This window comes from Theobroma cacao, chromosome 2 (assembly GCF_053813885.1).
Source record: "Theobroma cacao isolate CCN51 chromosome 2, ASM5381388v1, whole genome shotgun sequence".
Classification (NCBI taxonomy): Eukaryota; Viridiplantae; Streptophyta; class Magnoliopsida; order Malvales; family Malvaceae; genus Theobroma; species Theobroma cacao.
The window spans coordinates 14,170,831-14,193,893 of record NC_142640.1 but is presented as its reverse complement, the minus strand read 5'-3'; the positions used below and the strand labels follow the sequence as shown (position 1 = coordinate 14,193,893).

Genomic DNA, 23,063 nt, shown 5'->3' with positions numbered 1-23,063 from the left:
TTCCTCCTCTACTGTATCTAGCTGATGACGTTGGGAACGACCTCTTCCCCTCCCAACCGATCTAGTGAGAGGTGGGCGTCCGCGTCGAGGAGGCATTATAATCTATATAAAAAAAAATATACGAGCAAGTTTAGGTAACCTTAGGCTCTATATGCAAATGCATGCATTCTATTCAACCTAACTTAGCTTAACTTAATCCGGGGCCACACTGATATTGTAAATTTTTAAAACAACTTTAAAACTAAAAACTTTGATCTTGAAAACCAAAAGCTCTGATACCAATCGAATTGTCACGACCCGGTACTCCCCTCGAGCCCGTGACAACCGCCGCGGTGTCCCGGTAGACACTTATTGCCCTGAATGTCAACCCGAAACCCCGCAAGGCTTTACTATCAGTTTCTCTGTTCCCTTGTGAGCAACCATTGTCAAATATCGTGTTCTAAAATATTTTAAGCTGTTTCCAACTTTAAACAAATAAAATATTAATTTTTTCGTCTCACAAGGGTATTTTGGTCATTTTTCTCAAAAATTTTAAAACTGGCTAAAACGTAATATACAAGTACAAAACACACAATTCATATTCAAAACGAGTTTAAAAGTCTAAAATCTTCATTTAAAACGAAATTATGGTTATTTGAATATAATAAGAAAATAAAAGAAATATTAATTAAAATATTCTATTTTCTTATAAAACAATATTTATAGAGTTATACGTGAATAATTTTTATAACGTAAAAGCTAAATAAATTTATACATACTTAAATACAGTAAGCTAAAATATTTAATTTAATTTACAATAACAAGAGTGCCCCCGAATAAACAAAAGTAAAGAGGACTTTGAACCTACGGTTTGGAAAATGCAGATCCCACTGTAGTCCTCGATGAGATCAGCTATCTACAGTCTATACTGAACCTGAAATGGGTGGAAAGGAGGGTGGTGAGATTATAAAATCTCAATGAGTAAACAAACATCATCCTAAACATCTAGAGTTGAGTACATGGAGACAATAAAGTAAATCATCATAAACTGGGTTATAGCATTAGAACACATTTTGTTCAAAACACGTAAAGAGGCTTATGAATCTCATAAAAATCTAGGCTTGTGCCATAAATCCATTCTCGGGGACACCTTGGCCGAGGCATCCTACCGAGACCGCCAAGGCTATTAAAATTCACATTTCACATAAATCATGTTTTTGTTTTGAAAACATAGCCGTTCCTTGGCGTTGGCTGAGTTCCCCCTCACGTGGTGGTTTAGCGTGAAGTGAACCCTAAACTTTACCCCAAGAGATACCCTACGCGCCTCTCCGTTCGAGGTAAGAATATAATGGGGTTTACCGTGCCCCTCTAAAAGGCTGGTCCACAGAAACCCCCTACTGCAGTGATTAATTAATATATAATCCACCATATAATAAAACTCAATAACATGATATGGCAATTTTGTAATTCGTAGTATTTCAAGGTAACCAAGCAATTCGCATTTCAATACAATTGCCAACTAGCCAATCTTGCTCGATTTATCATAAGCCAGTTAATTTAAACAATCAAATTGCCACAATTAACAGTCTCCGTGTACTCTATTTTTCAAAATCACTATTAATTTCAAAACAATTTATAATTTAATTTCATTGAAACTCATTTATTCATAAAACATGAAAATTTATCTTTTTAAATTCCTTTTTCCATAGAATTCATGAAAGCATTTAAAAACCACCCTAGATAATTAAAATGACAGTAAGTTTACTCACAATGTCTAGAATGCGGACTTTCGAAGCACTCTGTCTACTGGTCCTCGGATGCAATTTCCTTGCCTTTATCGGAGGACTCACCACCTTGACACAGTACAAAATCGAGAGTTTCACCAAGTTGGTACTAAATCAAAATTAAACTAATTTAGACTACCAATGCATGATATGGAATGCAAAAATGCACTGGTAACTATCTAAACCCGGTATTGGCCTAATTCGTCTTATCACCCGATTAAATTCCTAACGGGTCCGTTTAAACTCCAATTTAATTCTTTTCAGTTTCTATACCTCAATTGCACCCAAATTAACTTAATGTCCCTCAGTGTGGTGCAAATTATCAGTCCCAACAGCAAATTACGAAAATACCCCTAGTGGGTAAAAATTCGTATTTTTGCTCCGAAAATTCCCATTATTTTTCTAGGCTCATAATTCATCATTCCTTAACCAATTCTCCTAGAATAAAATCAAACTCATCCTCACTCACTACATGGTAAATTCAGCCATTAATGGTTGGGGGAGAAAATAAATTCTTTTCTTGTTGTTTTGTTTCTAAATATGCTAAACTAACTAAAAACACTAACATAAATTAAAATCAAATAAATCCAACAACTTTCTCTCTCCTAACCCATTTTTTCAGAATTTAATTCATCATGAAAACATGTAATTTAATCATGGAAAATAAAGAGAAATGCTTGGGAATAAGAAAACTCAAGCTTAATAGAAAAAACTCACCTTTTTCACTTAATTTCCTTGAAAATTCACACTTTTTCTTTGATTTTCTCTCTCTAGGGTTTTGTTTTCTGTTTTCTCTCTCTTCTTGCTGGTTTGGCCGGCCATGGGGTGGAAGATGGGCTGATTTTGTGCCTTTTAAAAAGGAAAATAATAAATTAATAAAGGCATGACACATGGCATCATGTCATTGGCCCGTTTTTAAAATTTTAAAAATTTAAACATTTTATCTCCACCACATGTTTAGTCAAGGGTCAAAGATGAAGACAAGGAAGACCATGTGCTGGAAAAAATATCCTGGTGGTGGAAAATTACAATTTTGCCCCTGAGGTGGTAAAATTACCATTTTACCCCTATACTCCAAATTATACCGAAATTAAAATTTTTCACTTCTAAACCTCAAATCATACTTCAATAAGTCAAATTATACTCTAATAAGTCAAATGGGGTCAAAAAAATCTTTTCTAAAATTCCCATTTTGTCCCCAGGTGGCAAATGACCATTTTGCCCCTAGTTAGTGAAAATTCCGATTTGACTCCAAATTGATCCTCAAACTCCAAATTACCATTTTAAGTCATCCATGAACTGTGAAACTCTTAATCTCACCTTAAAATTCCTATTTGATCTAGTTCGAGGATTAAATAAACTTTATTGTACCTCTAGGTACAATACCGACTTTTGTAAATTTTTCGGGACTCTCCTAGCATGCAATCATGCTATCATCACATGTATGTCATGAATAGTATTTTATAAGGTCGGGCTTTACAAGATGCCTATCCAATTACAAGATGGGTTAATTAGTTAAACAAACAAAGAAAAAAGAGCTTTAATGAAGACAAATTAGTCTTAATCGCTTAACAAAGATCCTTAATCAGTTAAAGTAATTCCAGGCGCTACACTAAGAACAAGCAAAAAGGTCTTAATTGATTAACATAAGGTTCAATTAGTTAAGAGGATACTTGATGCAAAATATAAGGTTATTAATCGGTTAACCAAAAGGGTTAATCCTTTGTAAAGCACAAAAATTCAAACTTAAAATGAAATTGACTGTTGAAGGGAACAAAATGAAAAAAATTCAAATTTAAAGATATTTTAATTGGTTAACACTCATATCAACCTGTTAAAGTTGAAGGAAAAGAAGCCTCAATCAGTTAAAGGGAGGATTAACCAAGTAAAAGAAGATTACTAAAAAACGTCAATAAAAAAAGTTTGAAAACAAAATGTTCCTAATTGGTTAAAGCCACCTTTAACTAGTTAACACAGTGAATTAGGCTACTTGACAAAAAAACTCAAATTAGTTAAAGCTCATCTTTAATTGGTTATTGAGGCATTGCCAACAATTTGGAAAGAGTCACTAGAAGATAAAATAATGGCTATTTCTGCTCCAAAACTGTTTCGAATGACTAGAAACTATCCTCCAAGTATTTGAAGAGGTTTAAATTGTTAAAAATGATGAGAGAAGCTATCCAAAGTGATTTTGAGATTAGAAGACCAAAAACTCTTCTCTTTACACTTGTATTTCACTCTAATCCTTTGTAAAATTGTTTGATCTTGAATTTGTACATCTTAAATAAGCTAGGTGATCAATTGTACTCCATCTTATTCTTATTTCTTATTTGATTAAAGTGTGTAAGGCACTCTAAGGGATTGTTGTAAGGGTTTAGAGCTTGGGTTAAAAGCTCACCTTATAAAATATTGGTGGAAGCTGTTAATTCAACTAGTTTTAATGAAGTTAGGTTGAATTCAAGTTAATAAGATGTGAAAGCGCCTTTCTCTCTATATGAAAATCCTTGATTGGGAAGATCAAAGTAGTAGATGGAGGTCAGGGGGGACCAAACCACTATAAATATTGAGTTTTATCCATTTCTCTTAACGTTTTTTTTGCTTGGTGTTTGCTAACCTCAACAAGTTTTTAAACCTTCCATCTTATTTCTTCCAAACGGTTTTAAACTTGAAGGATTTCCTTAAAAAATTTTAGTGCTATTCACCTCCTCTCTAGCACTCCTTTTGAGACCAAGAGTGATACTAATTTTGTTGAAAATTTTTTTTCCAAAATTTGTTCTTTAGTACTATGGTTTAAGGTAACGCAAAAAGATTTTGACATGATTACTATATACAAAAAGTTTTAAGTTTTTTTCTTCTTTGTCAAATATTAAATTTTATCAAGTATTAAAGTGGGACAAACTACTACATTCATAAAACTTGTTCTAGAATTTTTTAAGTTTTAAGTTTTTTTTCTCTGATTGATATTGAAATTTATTAAATATCAAATTGATTATTATTATGTTTTGGAAGGGAACATGAGCAAATATTATTTTAAGATGGCCTTTGTGTCCTAAAATATTTATGTAGTATTGAGGATAATGTTTTTCAAATGTTGATTAACAGTGTTAGTAGTCAATGGACCAAAAACATCATTTCAAAACAAAAAGGACTAAAGTGTCCTTTTAAAGTGTTTTGAAGGAACTTTTTTTATTTTACCCAAATATGTAATTTATTACAACCATAACTAAAAGTGTCACAAACATAAAATGTATGAACTTTGAACAGACCAACAAAGTTTGACTCAAAAGAGAAAGAATATCTACTAGATGCCTAACGACCCCTTGCCACAAAAATAGATGGAGGCTTTCTCCAAAGGACAATGAGCCAAGTACTTTATTGATCTGAAACAAGAAAAAGACAATTTACTGTTGTAAGTTATAAAAACTCTGTGAGCAAAAATGAGGAGGGGGAATAATCTAAATAAAAAAGTGTTTGTAGAAATATATTTTATTTAAATATGGAAGCTTACCTTAAATCCAAAATCTCATTTCAAAAATCAAGTGAAAAGTACTTTTGAGTCACATTTAGATGATTTGAAAGTATATAAATGTTGCGTGAGGGCTGGTCATGCATCAAATGCAAATAAAATTGTAATAGAAGAAAATGAATGAACAAAAGCACACCTCACCTTCATAAGATCAAAGAACAAAGGAAGTTGAGCATTAAAATAAGAACAAATGAATGAATAAAATTGAGCATTAAAATAAGAACAAAGATATAATCATATGATCAAATCATATTACCTTAATAACAAAGGAAGTTGGATCGTTTGTTGAACCACCATAATAGTCCCTGAAAACTCAATCACCTTAGCCTGGTTGTTACAAACCAATGCTGTCTAAGGAGTTCTTTTGCAGGCTCTAATGGTGATCTATACCAATAAATTTGAAAATCCTTCTCTAAGAATTGGGAGTACTATGCCATGGCAATGTGCTAGTAAAGATGAGTTTCATAAACTCAAATTCGCACACAAACAACCTAGGGCCAAACACACTAAACATAAAGTGAGAGAGAATAAATTTCTCTTTCATAAAGGGTGTAGCTAGGGCAAGAGTGTTTGTAAATGTGTAGGCTTGCTTGAGTTGTGCAGCTATAACAAGGTATTTATACCTTGGATTAATTTAAGCCCTAATTTGGTTAATTACATAACTTTTATGTAATTTTCAATTAACCTAATAATTTAATTAAGTCCGTAAGAAGCTTATAACTTCTAATTTGATTAAGTCTAACTTAATCATCTCTGTCATTTTATTTTTAGTATTCATTTTGGGTGTGTGACCCATTAGGCTTTTAACATGTGTGCAATAAACTTAAGATATTATCCTTAAACTTAGGGTTAGAAAAACTCATACTACTTTGAATTTATCATTAATCAAATCAACTATCTAAAGTTCATAGACCAAGAGCGAGATCTAGCAATCCATCATGACCACCTAAATGTTGGAAGAGTTAAGATGGTTTGACTCAACCTTTTAGTGATCAGTTTTTCAATGCGATTCAATCCTTTCACCAAGTGCCTTAGAAATCCAAGTAGCATGGTGCAATGTCTACTCCTTGTTCTTTCCATTTTTGTTCTTGCAACCATTAATTAGCTAACATGGATTGTGGGAAACTTCTTTTCCAAAATCCATCTTGCTTTAGCCAAAAACTTCATTAAGCTAATTCAGGGCAAGATCAATCAAGACACATCTTTTTAATCACTAGGTGTGGTGGATCCTTTCTTGACCTCTTATTTGCCTTTATATGTTTCATGTTATACCCAACGGCATCCTATTTGGGCATCCTTGGTTAGGATCTAGAGGGATGATATCAAAGTATAACAATTCTCAAATAAGACAACCTGATGTCTCAAGTCTAAGAATCACTTGCATGATTATCACATGAAGATATATTCCACAGACACTTAAGTGACATACCAAATGGAAACCTCATGACGGGTCATATTCAGTGAACTTGTTCCAAAAACAAGCACATATATATCCAAGTAGCTCCATACTTTAACATATGAGATCGGTTGCTTACTTCAGAAGCAAAGAACATGGAATGTGCTAGTCTATAAGCATCATTAATGTCCAATTTCAATGATACATTGACCAGAAACTATTTAGGAATTATGCTTTGATATTTAAGGATCTCATAACTGTAACACTTTGCAATTCCCTTGCAAGGCATGTTAATTCCTTGCACTTCCTTCAATAAGCCTATATACAATAGTTTATGGATGAAGAAAACCTTTGATCACTCATTATGAGTAATCTTGTTGCTCGATTAAAGATATAAGCCTTGAGCAATCTGATTGGTTGCAAGGCTTATACTTAACAATGAATCCATATATGATTTTGATTTGAAATCACGAGGTCAAAAGTATCTTTAATCCTTTTCAAAAGCATAAGTTTTTTAGAAATAAGCTGTAGGAATAGATACCTATTGAGAGGGTATCGATACTTGTTAAAATAGAATGTTATTGGGCATTTCAAGTTGTAAGGTATCTATACTTTTCACACAGAAGGCCTACTGACCTATAGGCATCGATACTTTCTTTAAAGTTATCGATACTTTTAACATAGAATGCCTTCTAAGGCATCTAACTTGTTAGGTATTAATACCTTATTCAAGGGTACCAATACCTTATTCATAAGGTTTTAGGAATCAAGTCAAATTTATAAATTTCAAGCATTTTCAGAAAAGTCAAGCACCTTATCAATTCTTACACGAATTCTGAACATAATGTAAAGCAAAATACATACACAATCATAAGCACAATCCAATCACTTCATAAACATGACTAAAATCATTATCAAAATACAAATGTCAAGTATGAAAATTACCATATAAGTCTAATATTCATTTTAACCAAATATGCATGCTCATGGTCCAATCTTAAGATACATATACAAAACGTACCAATGGTATGTGAGCAAAGCATGCCACGACATGTGAACAGAACATGATAATTTTGAGAGAATAAATAATCTTTTCTTCAACAAACATCATAATTTCAAAAGAATAAATTATTTCTACAGAAAAAGAATAAGAGAGATATGAACAAAAATCTAGAATAAAGAACAAGGCTGCTATTGATTCTCAATTTTTAATCTCCTTTGTTTTTTTCTCGTTTCTTCATTTGTATAACCTTTTTTTTCTCTCTAAATTGTTGTTTATTTTTCTCTGAGACCTCCTTTTTTAGCTGCTAAAAATCACATATTTATTTCCACCAAAAAGTCTTAAAAAAAATGAAACCTTGATTGGTTGTGTTTTAGTAAAACACATTAGAGTGCCACGACACTCTACACTTCATGTTATTTTCACTGACTTCTAACCAGCTCCGCAACCCTCCTTCATGGCCACCACGGTGCTGAGTGCTTGAGAATTTGTATAGGAGTAATGTTGCTCCTTTGTACGCTACAGCCTTTAGTCCTTTGAGGTTGCGACACTACTTCCTTGTGCGACCTTGGTGTAGAAACTACTATAGCTCCTCATCTGGTAACGTGATTGTCTCCTACCTCAAAGTTGATCTAGGAAAAATAATAAACATGAACATTGTAGATCTACCCTTTAGCTTTGCAATGGTCTAAGAATCACATTAATTGAATCTCTGTAGCTCAAGTTATGCTAGAATTACCACAGCAAGTTCAGTGGAAATATGCACTTAGTCTCCATTGCATAGTTTATGCATTTGAAAACCTACAAAGACAAGGACTAAATCAGTATTGGCTTAAATTAAGAATTTCAACATAAAAATAAACTAGAATTACTTGAATTAAAATAAGTTAACATGCTTTTAAACTAATTAACTAAAAACATAAAAATTATCTAAAATTGACTTAAAACACAAGGACTTAGCCATTTTAACATCTACAATGTGGCTAAGTAACTCTATATAATAGAGTAATTAGTAATGCTAACACAAATTTCATCCTTTAAAAGTGGCACACCTATATCAAAGTTGCCTTCATGCTTTATCAAACACTTAAACATCATTTCAAATATAACATTCTTCATGTCATTCAACATGTTCAGATTTTGAAGTTTCAAAACAATCAAAGTGCTTGTTCCCCATTTGTAAAACTAAATACATATCTATACATATTTAAGTACATATTTACATTTGAAACCATTTGAAAACATAGCATTCATTGTAAAGAAACCTTTTCTTAAAATTTAATTCATCAAACAACATTTAATACTAAATCATTAACAAGACATAATTATAGCATATTAAAATAGTTTTAAATGCCATATCTACTCACCTAATCGAAGCGTCCTTTTTCCTCTAACACCTCCAACAATGAAACTCGTCAATCTAGCATAATGATACTTTTGAAAGAACTTAACAACAAATTTTCATCATTATTACTTATTTAATCATAAATTTCATAATAACCCATTTAATCCTCCAAAAATTCCTTCAACCATTCTCTAACCTAAAATTAGTGGTTAAAGCTTGGTTTAACTATGAATTTATACTATAACTAACTAGAGTTCTTAGTAATCTTACCTTAGTGAGCTTGAGAGATCCAAAACTAATAAAAAACCTAAAGTTTTAAGAGAAAAATAGATTTTCAGAAAACTATTAAATCTAGAAATGATGACTCTATTATATAGAGTTATTTTGTCACATTTTGGGGGCTTAAGTAGCTAAGTTTTTGAGATTTCATGTTTGGAATTTAAGTATATTAGTTATTTCGCTTAATTTAGTTTAATACATATTGATTAGTTAATTTAAGTTATTTTCATTTAATTTTATGTTATTCTGCTTTAAATTACTTTAAATTTTATTATTGTTGATTTATTTATTGTTCTTGTAGGAATTTGATGAAAAGATCTTAGTTGTTCAAAATTCGTGCAAGTATGGTGATGGCTTCATTCGTATATGCTACAGTATTTCAAAGATAACTTGAGCTACAAAAGTCCAATGGACATGATTTTAGGGTCATTGGAAAGCTAAAAAACAGGGCTACAATGTTCATGTTTACTACTTTGTGTAGTTCAGAGCTGATCAAGGTGAAATTCACATTGGAAGAGATTGGACTACCACAGTTCTGCTTGAGGCAGCTTATGGAATGAAAGCCTCAACCATAAGTTGCTTAAGGTTGTGATGCCAAGATGCTTCAAGTGCTTCATACAAAATCCAGAGAGCATAGTGCCATAGCGCTGGTGAAGTGAGGCTATGGCGTTTGCTACTGAAAGGTGCACCATACGTTGGCCTGAGGCTACGGTGTTGCGGCACCAAGGAAGTTAGCGCCGCAACACCATACGGGTTTCCATATTTACTTGTTACGAAACTTTTACACTAGGGTTTTTGGAGATTATTTAAAGGACCTTTTTTAGAGGTTTTGAGTGGAGGATGACAAGCAATTATTCTAGAGAAAAAGAGTAAAAAACAACCAAGATAGTAAGAAAATTAGAGAGAGAATTGAAATAATATAGCTTCAATTCTTAGTTTCTCTCTCTATTTTTGTTCTTCTTTTAATTTCTTTGACTTGGGTTAATGGCTAATTTTCTTTCGATGATAGTTTTATTAGATTTTATGAGCTAAACTATTTTTCTAGGATTGTGGTGGATTTCAACATGTAATTTGAATATTTGTTTCTCTATTATTTATTATGAATGGGTGTGGTTATGTTTAATCAAATCTGTTAGTTATGCTTTTGATTGTTTGGCCAATAATTGAATGATTTGTGAATCTGAATGAGACTCGATAGAGTAAGTTTAGATTGGATTAAGGTTTAAATAGTGTACGTTCACTTCACTTAGAGAATAAGTGATCTGGCAATTAAGGTAGACATATGCCTAAATGCCATACATAGCCAGATTAGAATACTAGTTTAATGAACCTTATTTAATTGATTACTATAGATATATACTGACCCAATTAAGTTAGGTATTTGTACAAGCATCTCAACAAAGACTTGTGCATAGGTTTGGATTCTAAGTTAGCAAAATCACCCATGAATGTAAATAATGAGAGAAACAGATGTCAAATGAAATGTTGGATGAACTCATAAGACTAGGTTTTAGTCTATTGCCTTTCTTTAGTAAATTTTTAGTTGTTGTTAATTAGTCTAATGTTTTGATTGAATTTAGTTTTAATTGAATTTCTATATAATCGAATTACTCAAATAAGATTAATTTGTTTTAATTTTAGTAGTCAGTGAAAAATTAAGAGCAAATCCCATTGAGATATGATTCTGGACTTACTATCTTAATTACTCGTTTGATACGTATAATTGTGTGTACTAAATCCACAACAAGTTTTTGACATTGTTGTCAGGGATTTATGTTTCTTATTTATTTTGATAATATTAATATTCACAGATTTGTCTTACTTTGAGTCTTTCTTTCTTTGTTTTTCAAGTACGTTTCGTCATTGTAGGAGAAGAGCAAAAAGCTTGGAGATTGTATCTTGTGATCCAGAGATTGAGAGAACATTCCGAAGATTTTGACAAGAAAATCAACAAGTTTTTGCTAAGATTGATATAATGTTTAGTCGACAGATTGAGCAGCTAGTCCAAGAGAGAGTAGCGGAAGAAAATTATTGCTTAAGGGACTATGTTGTTCCATTGGTACAAGGGCTTCCTTTGAGTATTCGTAGGCTGGTTATTCAAGCCAACAATTTCAAGATTAAGTTGGCCATCATCATAATGATCCAGACTTTAGTCTAGTTTAAGGGTCTTCCAAATGACGGATCCAAATGCCCATATCTCAAACTTTCTAGAGATATGAGACACTTTTAAACACAATGTAGTCATAGATGATGTGATCCGTTTGAAACTTTTCCCTTTTTTATTGGGGGATAAAGCGAAGGTGTGGCTGAACTCGTTTCCTACTGGATCCATTACAACATGGGATGACCTTGCTCAGAAATTCCTTGCCAAATTCTTTCCTTCGGCTAAGACAATGAAAATGAGGAATGATATCACATCTTTCATGCAACTAGATGCAAAATCGTTGTACGAAGCTTGGGAGAGATACAAGGATCTGCTTAGGTGTTACCTTCATCATGGTCTTCTAAAGTGGCTTCAAGTGCAAATGTTCTACAATGGATTAAGTGGTCAGGTGCAAACCACTATTGATGCTGCTGCGGGAAGAGCTTTCACGAGAAAGTCAATTGATGAGGCATATGACCTACTAGAGGAGATGGCATCGAACAATTACTAGTGGCCATTAAAGCAATCAATGCATAAGATAGTAGCTAGAATTCATGAGATGGATCCCATTTTGATATTAACAACACAAGTGGCAACTTTAACTAAAAAACTTGATTCTTTTGGTGCTAACTCAGTTCAGAGTCCTTTTGTAGTTTATGAGTATTGTGGATATGGGCATCTTAGTAATCAATGTCGAAGTAGTACAGAGATAATTTAGGTTGTGGGGAATAGACAACAGAACAACCTTTTCTCCAACATTTAGAACCCTAAGTGGAGGAACCATTCAAACTTCTCTTAAGGTAATAATCAAGGATCATCTTCAGGTCCAATGCCAAACAATCATCTATGATTCCAATAGTAAGTTCCAATTCTAGAAAACAAACCATCTATGGAGGAATTGATGGTGTAGTACATGGCCAAGACCGACTCCCTAGTCAGACGACCTTGTTAAGGAACTTTGAGATCTAGGTTGGTTAACTTGCCAACACAATAAACAACAAAGCCCAATTATACAGAGGCAAATCCAATGAGGGAAAGAAAGGAACATGTCAAAGGCATCACTTTGAGAAGTGGTAAGGAAGTTGAAAACAACTTAAAGCAAGCTGAATAGAAAGGTAAAATTGTTTAGTGTGAAACATAGATTGCAAGTTCCAGTGAGTAGTGTTAAGAAAAGGAAGTAAAGAGAACTTTACCATCACGGCCCTTTCATCAGCGTTTTAAGAAACAACAGCAAGGGAGCCACTTTTAGAAATTTATGGAGGTAAGTAGAAAGTTTCACATCGATATTTCTTTTGTAGAGGTTTTAAAGCAAATGCCTTCGCATGTGAAATTTCTAAAGGATATCTTGTCCAAGAAAAGGAGTCTCGATGAGTTTGAGATAGTGGCACTCACTAAGAAGTGCAGTGTAATTATTCAAAATAAGCCTCCACCAAAGCCTAAGGATCTAGGGAGTTTTTCTATTCCTTGCACTATTGGTAGTTTTAAAATTTCTAAAGCTTTGTGTGATTTGGGTGCTAATGTTTTAATAATGCTTTTGTCTATTGCTAAGAAACTTGGATTTAACAAGATTTAGCCTACTATAATTACCTTGTAGTTGACAGACAAATCAATTAGGTACCCTATTGGAATTATAGAGGATGTGTTGGTTAAAGTTGGGCATCTCTATATTTCGGTGGACTTTATTGTGCTTAAGATGGAAGAATATGTGGAAATTTCTCTAATCTTGGGAAGACCATTCTTGGCTACTACAGGCGCAATCATTGATATGAAAAAAGGTAAGATAACTTTTAAAGTTAGAGAGAAGGTAACTAAGTTTAATATTTTCAATGCAATTAAGAATCTTGCCTTTACAGATAGTTGTTATAGACTGCATTTAGTTGATGAGGGTAAGGGTAAGCCTATTTCTCCACCTACAAGTGAGTAAACACCAACCTTTGAGTTTAAGCCACCATTTCCACATATCAAAACCAAGTAATCGCATGAGGAGCGTCTTCCATCACCTCCCATTGATCTTGATTTTGAGGTTGGAGAGTAAGTAGTACATTCTAGTTCACACCTCCACCTTTTACCATGGCAACTTCAACCATATTGGTGGAAAACCTTTAAAGTGGCAAAAGTTTTATCTTATGGCTTTATTGAGATTCTTAGTACGTTTATCAGAGCTTTAAGGTTAACAAACAAAGTCTCAAGCCCTATTTTGTGGATGAAGAAGTTCATAAAGGGATACCATAGTCAAGCTATTGACTATAAAGAAGCGCTTTCTAGGAGGCAACCAAGTTGTCTACACTAAAAAAAATCATAAATTTTCATTATTTTTTTTATTTTTTAATTAATTTTTGTTTCTTTTGTAGCTAACAAAAAAAATTTGCTCTATCTCATTCTTTCACAAGCATTAGTGACAATGATGAAGATAAAAAGGAAGAGTAATGTCTTTATATTCTTAGGGGAGTATTCTTTTTCCTTTCTTTTTCTATTTTTCTAACATTGAGGACAATGTTAAGTTTAAGTTTAAGAGGGGGGGAACTTTAAGTTTTTAGGCTTGGGTGTAATCCTTTTGCATTTATGTTTTTAGATTTTAAGTTTAGTTAATTTGTTTATCATTTAATTTTTTGCATGTTTTGAGAATCTAAACTAGAGTAAGTTGAATCTATTTCTTTAATTTATCTATCCAATGATGAAACTTAGTTTTTTTTTTATCTTTTGCTCCTAGTAAATATGAATATTTTTTAAGTATTATATAAATTTTTATGCTAAGCTTCATTGTTAAGATGAGATTTCTACAATTTGAGCACCGTGTCTTTTGCTTAGATTCATTATGCATATCTAGAGAAGGTTTATGGGAAAATGAAATCTTAAATCATGTCTTGAGTTCTAAAATTTGTTTGATTCTCTCTCAAAGCGAAATCTTAGGTTATACTTAGTTAAAGAAATGATTTACGCCATCTTTGGATCGATTGAGCCTTTTGAGCCACCTTGCTATGTATTTAACCCTAGAATCTCCCTTTAAGCCTAATGTAACCTTTTTTTTTTTGTTTAAGCACTTAATTATTAGCCTAAATCCTTACATAAAAGAATTCTAATTTTTGCATCTCTCATTCCTAAGTGCATAAGTTAATTTAGGAAATGTAATGAGCTAGATAGTGAGAAAGGTAGTACAGATGAAAAGTGATTAAAAGATCAAAAACATTATTGTATTCATCTCACTACCCAATAAAAGAAATAAGTGTGGGGGTGTGATATAAGGAAAAAATAAGAAGAAAAAGGGAAGAATAAGAAGAAAAGGAATGAAGTGTTGAATAAAAGAAAATTTTGATGAAAAAGGGTGTACTTGGTAAAGGAAAATAAAGTTCTTTATAAGTCCAAGAATGACTGTGTACTTAAGGTAATTTAAGCCACATTAATATCCCATATCCTACCTTGACCTAGCTATTTATTACAAGCTTGATAAAGACCTAATGATCCTTAATTTAGTATTAATCTACATTAGTGGAGACAAAGATGAAAAGCAAACCTATGAACTTTAGTACTAATTTGAATTTTGCATGTGTATAAACTTATGCAGATTGTATAATGTTTTTGGTGAAAAGATTGCACACACACACAAAAATCCACTTGATGACGAGCTTGCATTTGAATTGAAATGTGAACTTGAATAATATTTATGTGTTGCTTCGAGTTGAGATTATGGAATAACTTATGAGGATATTAAGGGAGATTGTTGAGTTGGTGTAATTTATTTCTTGTTAAGTAGCTACCTTCATTTACGTTATTGCATTTTAGTTTATGTTTAGCTTGAGGACTAGAAATATCTTAAGTTTGGGGGTGTGATAAATCTATCATATAGAGTTATTTTGACACATTTTTGGGGCTTAAGTAGCTAAGTTTTTTAGATTTATATTTGAAATTTAAATATTTTTGTTATTTTGCTTAATTTAGTTTAGTAAATGTTGATTAATTAGTTTAAGTTATTTTAGTTTAATTTTATGATATTTTGCTTTAAATTACTTTAAGTTCAGTTATTGTTGATTTATTTTACTGTTATTGTAGGGAATTTGATGAAAAGATCTTAGTTGATGAAAATTCGTGCAAGTATGGTGATGGCTTTATTCATACAAGGTGCAACATTTTGAGGATAACTTGAGGTGTAGAAGTCCAATTGATGTGATTCTTAAGCCATTATAACGATACAAGACAAGGCTACAACTTTCATGTTTAGCACTTCACCTAGTTTAGAGCAGATCGAGGTGAAAATTACATTAGAAAGGGTTGGACTGCGAAGTTCTGCACAAGTCAGCACACGGAATGAAGGCCACAGCCATGAGTTGCTCAAGGTTACGGTGCCAAGATGCTTCAAGTGCATCATATAAAATCCAAAGAGCACAGTAGCATGGTATTGGTGAAGTGAGGCCATGGCGTTGGCTGGTGAAAGATGCACCATACATTGGCCCGAGGCTACGGTGTCGTGGAGCTAAGGAAGGTAGCACCGCGGCTCCATACGGGTTTCCATATTTTGCTGTTACGCGATTTTTGAAACTAGGGCTTTCTGGAGATTATTTAGAGGACCTTTTTTAGAGGTTTTGAATGGAAGACAACAAGCAACTATTCTCGAGAAAAAGAGTTAAAAGCAAAGTACGAAAGCAAAAGAATTTGAGGGAAAATTGAAATAAAAAAGCTTCAATTCTTAGTTTCTCTCTCTACTTTGTTTTTCTCTTAATTTCTTTGACTTGGTAATGGTTAATTTTCTTTGGATGATTTTTTTATTAGATATTATGAGCTAAACTATTTTTCTAAGATTGTGGTGGATTTTAACATGTAATCTGAATATTTGTTTCTCTTTTATTTATTATGAATGGGTATGGTTATGTTTATTCAGATTTGTTCGTAATGCTTTTGATTCCTTGGCCAACAATTGAATGATTTGTGAATCTCAACAAGACTCGACAGAGTAATTTGAGATTGCATTAAGGTTTGAATAGTGTATGTTCACATTACTTAGAGAATAGGTGATCTGATTTGTAATTAGGTAAGACATACACCTAAATATCAAACATAACAGATTAGAACACTAGCTTAATGAACCTTGTTTAATTGATTACTATAGACATATAGTTACCCAATTAAGTTAGGTATTTGTATAAGCATCTTGATAGATATTTGTGTATAGGTTAGGATTCTAGGTTAACAAAACCACCCACGAATGTAAATAATGAGAGAAATAGATGTTAAATGAACTGCTGAATGAACCCATAATACTAGGTTTTAATCTATTGCCTTTCTTTAGTGAATTTTTAGTGTCTATTAATTAGTTTAATGTTTGATTGAATTTAGTTTCAATTGATTTTCTATATAATCGAGTTACTCGAATAAGATTAGTTTACCATAATTTTAGTAGTCAATGAAAAATTAACAACAAATCCTTGTGTGATATGATTTTGGACTTTCTATTTATATTACTTGTTCGATGTGTGTACTTAAGTGTACTAAATCCATGATAAGTTTTTGGCACCATTGCTAGGGATTTGTGTTTCTTATTAATTTTGCTAATATCAATATTCACAGATTTGTCTTAATTCGAGTCTTTCTATCTTTGGTTTTTAGGTGCGTTCCATCATTGTATGAGAAGTGCGAAAAGTTGAGACTTGGCCCTCGACCACTTTTCCTACGACAAACTATTGGATGCAATTGCAGAGTCTCGAGTGGAGGTTTCGACTAAAGTAGTTAGACTTAGCATTGGTACCTCTGGCTTTACATGAGTATCTGCCATTGAATTAGGAGTCTGCTAGTTGGGGGGAGGATGTGGCACAGGAGGTTAGGCATCCAAAGGGCAAGCGCCATTAGACTGTCCTCGAAAAGTTACCCTTGTCTTTGACTTAACCATGTTTGTGCAATAGGATGAAAAATAGACAACTGTTAGCAACATGATTCTTTGTAATTAGTTAAATTATGTAATTAATTCCTTCAAAACTTAATTAATTTAAATAAATAAAATGTTATATAATATTACTTATTTAGTTAATTGCTTAAGTACTAACACATTACATTACTTAATTAACTAAATTATTTAATTAACTCATTAACACCTTAATTAATTTAAATATTTTAAATTAAATAATATTACTAATTTAATTAATTATTTAATTACTAAAACATTTTTTTATTTGATTAGTTAAATTATTTCATTAATTTAATAAAACCTTAATTAATTTAAATAATTATAAATTTTCCTATATTTACTATTTTAATTAATAGCTTAATTACTAATACATAATTCTTTTTAATTAGTTAAATTATGTAAATAATTCCCTTAAACCTTAATTAATTTAAATAAATAAAATATTTTAGAATATTACTTGTTTATTTAATTGCTTAATTACTAACACATTACATTAGTTAATTAACTAAATTATTTAATTAACTCATTAACACCTTAATTAATTTAAGTATTTTTTAAATTAAATAATATTACTAATTTAATTTATTGCTTAATTACCAAAACATTATTTCATTTAATTAGTTAAATCATTTCATTAATTTAATAAAATCTTAATTAATTTAAATAACTATAAGTTTTGCTTAATTACTACCCTTGTAGTCTAACTTGGAATTGGAATGTTTTATGAAGTCAGACCTAAAAATCTTATCTATGAAAGCTAAGGAACACACCAATTTGATTCTACAAGTTTCTGCAACTTTAGAAAACTTAAATCTCAACAACAAATAGCCTATGTCTCCAACCATAGATAGCTTATTCAACATTATCATTGGCAAGCTTCAACAACAACAAATTATTCAACAAGATAATACCATGAATCCACATATTCCCAATATAGACAAAATACCACCAAATAAACACATTATTCCCATGAATCAATAGACAAAATACCATGAATCAACACATTACTCTTAAAATAGATTATTCTCGAAAAGTTATTCCTACACTCTTAGATCTCAAAAATATCTAAATCCTAAACATAGAGAAAATACCAATCCAGAAGCTTACTGTATAGGCTACCAATGTACCATCTATTGAAGCAAAATGGGGAGAAGGTTTGGTGAAATCAAATAGTCGAACGTTGACTAAATTGAACAGGAGAAGGTCTAGGGAGAAAGGGAAATCAATAGGCAGAGGGATAGGTCAGATGTTGGTGTTGGTCTAGTGAGCTTTAACAGAGGAAAGGTGGTGTTAAGGTGAGGCGACAGGTAGAAAAGACAAAGAGTTGAAAAGGAAAAGAGAAAGAGAAATTAAGGGAAGAAGGTTCGCTCGAGTTTTTAATTTAATTTATTGACAAAATGTTCCATTAGTAATTAAAAAATAATTACCGAGGGAAGTTTCGTCTGTAATTCAATCGATAACCTTATCAACCTTTTCAATGGTCTTGTTGACCAAATTTTTGTCGATGGTTCAGTTGACAATTTAACAACATTACCAACCAAGTATTCAATTGGTAATGTAGTCAATAAACACCATTGGTGAAGACATTATTGACTGAATCTTTCCATTGGTAAATTTTGCATCATCTAACTATAATGCATGTCATTGTTTTATAGACAGAATACTAATGAATTTGTTTTGTTGGCATATTCTATCAGTGATCCGTCATTATTTATCATAGTCTAGTTTTGTTGGTAAAGGTTTGTTTAGTGTATGTCCTATAAGTCAATCAGTTGGTTGTGTAAAGATACATCTAGTATTTGAGCATTTATTATCATAAGGCATCTTTTATTTTCACAATGACTGCATATGTCAATTAAAGTGAAATAAAGTCCGTGGAATATTGTATGCTTTGTAAAGGTATTATAAAGGATTATAATTATGAGAACCTTATTGCATTAAAAAATTATTCCTAAATTAGTTCCTAGTCGAAATTTTTTTCAAGAAACATAGATATTGATAAGACATCGAGACAGACACATGGTTATGTTTGTCACTTAGAAAGTGGCCAATCAATCTCATGGATTGTAGTATAAGAGTACTTGAACTAACATGTGGGTGCTTGTTTTAAAAACAAGTTCATTGAGCTTGACCTTCTATGAGAATTCCATTTGGCATTTCACTCCAATGTCTATGAAAAACTTATCATGTGACAATTGCGAAAGTGATCCTTGGACTTAAAGTCATATGGTTACCTTGTGTGTAGAATGCAATGCTTTAATACTATCTAAAATTGTCATAATGAAAGATTCTCAAAAACAGATGGACATTGGGTAATGAAGGTAAGTCAACGATCAATAGAGGATTCTTAACCTTAAGTGAATCATGGATTGAAGTATAAAGATACATGAACTAACATATGGGTGTTTGCTACAAGAACAAGTTCATTGTATATGACCTTCTTTGATAATTCTATTTGGTGTTTCACTCAACTGTCAATGAAATAATTCTCATGTGATAATTGTTAAAATGATCCTTACACTTGAGGTCATTTGGTTACCTTTTGTGTGGAATGCAATGCTTTAATACTATTTAGAGTGGTCCCAATGAAAGTTGCTCCAAAACGTATGGGCATTGGGTATAGCACAGGACACATGAAGGTAAGTCAGCGATCAATAAAGGATTCATCACCTTAAGTGAATATAAGGGAAATGTCCCATTTGTGACTTGAATAGTAATAACTCATGGAAATCCTTGGTCAAGGTTACTAGTGAAGTCATTGAACAAGTTTATGCACTCTCTAAAGATGAGTTTAATTACTTCATTAAAGTGCTAAAATGACAAAGACAAAATTAAAGAGACATTGCACCATACTCTAAGAGTTTGTTTGGCCTAACTTTTTTTTAGTTTGAAAGCTATTGTGAAGCTTTAATGAAAGATAATAGTGTTTAAAATTAAGCTAAATGTGTTTGGTAAATTTACTTTTATAATTTTTTTTATAGATAAGCTATTTGGCAAAATAACTTATATAAGCTCTAAATTTGGTTAAAATTACCATAAAGGGTATATAATAAATAACTTTCTATTAATCACGAATTTTTTTGTTCGAAATGGAAAAAAGTTAACTTTGTTTTTTTCATCTATTTAAAACAAATTTTTGGAAATATAAAAAGCATTTTATATAACATAAAGTTTATAATTAATACTAAACCATAAAAAAAAGAGTTCCAAAAATAATTTATATGTAACACATAATTCATAAATAACTCATAAATCAACGATTTCTATTTTCCATCAATGTAGTAGCTATTTGGTCGCAAACTCTACCCATGTAACTATCATCCAATACTTTTCTATAAGAATATGAACCCATTTCTTCATCATTACTTCTTTCTTCTTGACTCTTAAGAATATAATTTGAATAACGATCACATCCATCAAACTTTTCATCTATAACACTAGACTATCTAATGTAGTTATGAAGTGTTGTTATTGCAACAATAATCTTTTTTTGTTTTATCAACAAAAATGGCTCCATATCATGTAAAATATGCCACCTATTCTTCCAAACTCCAATTATTCGTTCAATGACATTTCTTAATGAATGTGCATGGTTGAATGTTTCTTCTACAACTTCTAGTTGGCCATAACCTCTAAAATCAGGAATGTGATCTATTTCACCTTTATAAGGTGATAGATACCATTTCATATTAGGATAACCAGCATCCACTACTGTAAAACCTGACCCTATAAACACATGTCATGACATACATGCATTGAGTAGTATGTTATTACGCTAAGAAAGTCCTTAAGAATAGACGAAATCCGGTATTGTACCTAACGGTACACTTGAGTTGATATAACCTCAAACTAGTTCAAATAGGAATCGTAGGATGAAATTTCATATTTTACAGTCCAGGAATGACTAAAAATGATTGTTCGGAATTCAAGGGTTCATTTGGAGAAAAATTAGAAATTTTGATGTTCAAGGGCAAAATCGTCTTTTTGCCACCTAAGATAATAATTTGATCATGGAGTGAAATTTTTGACCAAGATTAACTATTTGGAGTATAATTTAATGATAGGAAGTGACAATTTTCAATTCCGGCAATTTTCGAAACATAAGGGCAAAACGATAATTTTGTCACCCCGGGGGTAAAATCGTAATTTTCACCACCCAAAACTTTTCAAAATCATAGGATTTATTTATTTTTGGTATGAATAACTATGGTATTTTAAGTGGTGAAAAATTAAAGTTTAAAGGACAATTTTAAAAATGGGCTAATGGGAAAGTGACACATGGCACTTTTTAATGTTTAATATTATTTTAAAGGAAAATCAGCCCATTTAAACCCCACATCAGGCCATGGCCGGCCATAAGGAGAAAAGAAGAGAGAAAATAGAGAGGAAAGGAAGAAAAGAGAAAAACCAAAGGAAAAGTAGAAAATTCAAAGGGGAATTCACGTTTTTCGACCGTTTACGCAGCTAACAGTAAGATTTTTCGACTTTAGCTTGATTTCTACCTTTCCTATGCCTTTGTTTGCATTTAGCATGCTTGAGGAGAGAGATCAAAAAGTGATACCAAGGGCTGGCCGAATTTCAAGGGGGAGGATTTTGAATTTTTTAGGTTTTGATTCTTAGTTAAATTAGTAGTTTTAGTTAGTTAAATGTGTATAGAAATCAAATTGGGCAAGAAAGCATGAAATTTTCACAACACCCACACTTTGGCCGAATATTCAATGATGAACAATGATGATGAATTGATTTTTATTCTAAGAAAAATGAAGAGAAAATGATGAAAAATGGTTAAATGTGATAATAAAACAAAGTGGAAAATTTACCGAGTTAATGTCCCATTTTTGACCGAATTTTCCAAGGAGGAAAGTGAGATGATTTTGGTGATTTTAGAGGGTTGTTGGCTGATATTTAATGGTTAGAAATATTGGAGAGAAAATGGGACAATTTAGAGCTAAAATGGAGCGCGTTAGCAATTTATCAGATAAAGTGTCAAAAATAGGTTAATATCGCGTTTCAGCCGTTTTAGGCTATTGCATTTCATACCATGCACTAGTATAGGATTTAAGTCAATTATATAATGATTTAGTATCAATGTGGTGAATTGTGTAATTTTTGCAATGTGTCTAGGAGGAGAGCCTTCCGGTAAAGGCAAGGAAGTCGTACCCGACGAACAGTGATCGGAGCACCTAGAAAGTATTTAATTTGTACAAACGGTGAGTAAACCTATTATTATTGTAAATTATCTAGAGTTTATTTTTAAATGCTCTTTATGTATTTTATGAAACGAAAATGAGATTAAAATGGGACTTTTGATGTTTTAGAAATAAATGTGACAAATAAATATATTGTGTTGATTATCTGAAATAAGAAACTTTTGATTATGAAATTGAGTAAATGGGAGGCTGCCAATTGTCTTGGAAAAATATATTTTTCTATGAATGGCTTATGATATATGAGTATATGTGGCTATATTTTATAATTTTATGGAGAATTTATGTAAGCTGTCTTTTACTATGCAGGCTGAGTAAATAAATAAAAGCCACGTTATATTATCGAAATTTTATTAAAATTGGTGGGTTTAGTCACTGCAGTGGTGGGTTTCCGTGGACTGCCTATTAGAGGGGCACGGTAAACCCCATTATATAGTTACTCTGGATGTAGAGGCGAGGAGGGTAACTCCCGGGGTAGTGTTAGAGCTCACTTCACATCGAACCCCCACGT

At 31.9% G+C, this 23,063-nt stretch overlaps 1 long non-coding RNA gene and 1 other non-coding gene across 3 annotated transcripts; both read right to left on the bottom strand.

Moving 5' to 3' along the window:
* Nucleotides 1–36: 36 nt before the first annotated feature.
* On the bottom strand, nucleotides 37–2,613 carry LOC148764072 (uncharacterized). Of its 2 annotated transcripts, XR_016024518.1 has the most exons (4): nucleotides 2,481–2,613; nucleotides 1,749–1,832; nucleotides 848–913; nucleotides 37–102 (listed from the first exon to the last, which is right to left on the bottom strand). It is a non-coding gene; the product is annotated as an uncharacterized LOC148764072 (long non-coding RNA). The 2 variants fall into 2 exon arrangements; XR_016024517.1 differs by lacking the exon at nucleotides 37–102 and having other exon boundaries at nucleotides 733–913.
* A 9,092-nt stretch (nucleotides 2,614–11,705) lies between these two features.
* Nucleotides 11,706–11,812, bottom strand: LOC148764071 (small nucleolar RNA R71). Its single transcript, XR_016024888.1, has one exon. It is a non-coding gene; the product is annotated as a small nucleolar RNA R71 (small nucleolar RNA).
* Nucleotides 11,813–23,063: the final 11,251 nt, after the last annotated feature.